Raw genomic sequence first — 1,415 nt, 5'->3', positions numbered from 1 at the left:
TGTTTTAAAATTCCCTAACATACTGTTAGAGTTTCACCAATTATTATTATCATTATTATTTTTAGTTACTTTTAAAAAAAAAGGTTCATGAAGACAAAGATACTGACACTATTAATGCCATTTCTTGTTTAATAACTGATGACAATTTTCAGTCTCGTTCAGTAAATGTTACTTAACAATGTAGCATTTTTGTTGTTATGTAAACAGATGAGCACAATTGAAAACAGGCCAGTAAAAGTTTTTTCATCTGAATTTTGTTTGGGCGTCTTATACTTAACTGATTAATGTGGTGCCTATGGGTTTTGTGTCGTCAGTCATTTATAAAACATCTGAAAAAACTAAATTAACATCTGGAAACCAACATAACTTAGAGACTGGATCTAATACTATTTCTCAAATACAAATACAAATCTACAGCTTGGAAACCATCAGATGGAAGCTGCAAATGAGACTCTGCCATCAGRAAGTTGCAGAGATTGCTGATGTCTGTGTCACATGGCGTTGTAGGTCGAAATGTACAGTCTGTAACACACAGCTGTGCATCATTGCTGTTTACCGGGGAAATGTAATCCCTGGTTGAGTAGAGATCCGGGAACATGTACATGACTTTGGGTCGGCCACTTGGCACTCTGTCATTTTTTGATGGTCGAATGATGTGTGAATCCCACACGGAGGTTGTCTCATCCAGCTCATCCTGACAAAACAGAAAAAGTCAAGTAATGCCATAAAAAGGTATCCTCCATTTCAGTAAATGAGATGAGTTTTGATTTTAAATTGGAAGAGAAATGTTAAGAATTATGTTACTTGCTCATGCTTGAAGAACCCAGTTATTGCTTTTGTTTGCATTGTGTATTTGTTTTGTTTGTTATTCTTACAAATTAAATCACTGAAAACAATATGTCTTAATTTTGATTTTACTTTATATTTAAATGTGATTGTGGACTATGTAGTATCTACTAACAGGAGGTGAGTATACACTAGAACCTTCAGAAAATTAATCGTTTTGCAATTTGCATGTATTTTTTTTAAATGATATTCATATGCCAAGGACAAATTAGTTTATTACAATAAATAGGTTGAGATGTTACAATGATTGTTGTAAGTGGTTTATTGGTAAAAACGTGATAACAAATCTCACTCTTACCTGTATGATGCCCAGGAAGCAGAACTGAACAAGACTTTTGTCCAGATATGTACCATCGTACAAGCCACGATCCTTCAGATCAACCAAGAGAGATATGTAGAACTCCATAGACTCCTTCCTGAGGAATCCCCACCAGCTTTCAATTCTCTGATTTGACGTGCTTGCCCCTTCAATATAGCTGTCAATTTCAGAGGCATCCTCTGTATTTCGCCGCAAGAAACGTTGAAAATCTCTCACTCTCACATTCTCTGTGCCGCGGTCACCTCTGACA

Source organism: Austrofundulus limnaeus, unplaced genomic scaffold, assembly GCF_001266775.1.
Source record: "Austrofundulus limnaeus strain Quisiro unplaced genomic scaffold, Austrofundulus_limnaeus-1.0 Scaffold1727, whole genome shotgun sequence".
NCBI lineage: Eukaryota > Metazoa > Chordata > Actinopteri > Cyprinodontiformes > Rivulidae > Austrofundulus > Austrofundulus limnaeus.
The sequence above is the reverse complement of the archived record's forward strand: the minus strand, read 5'-3'. Positions refer to the sequence as shown.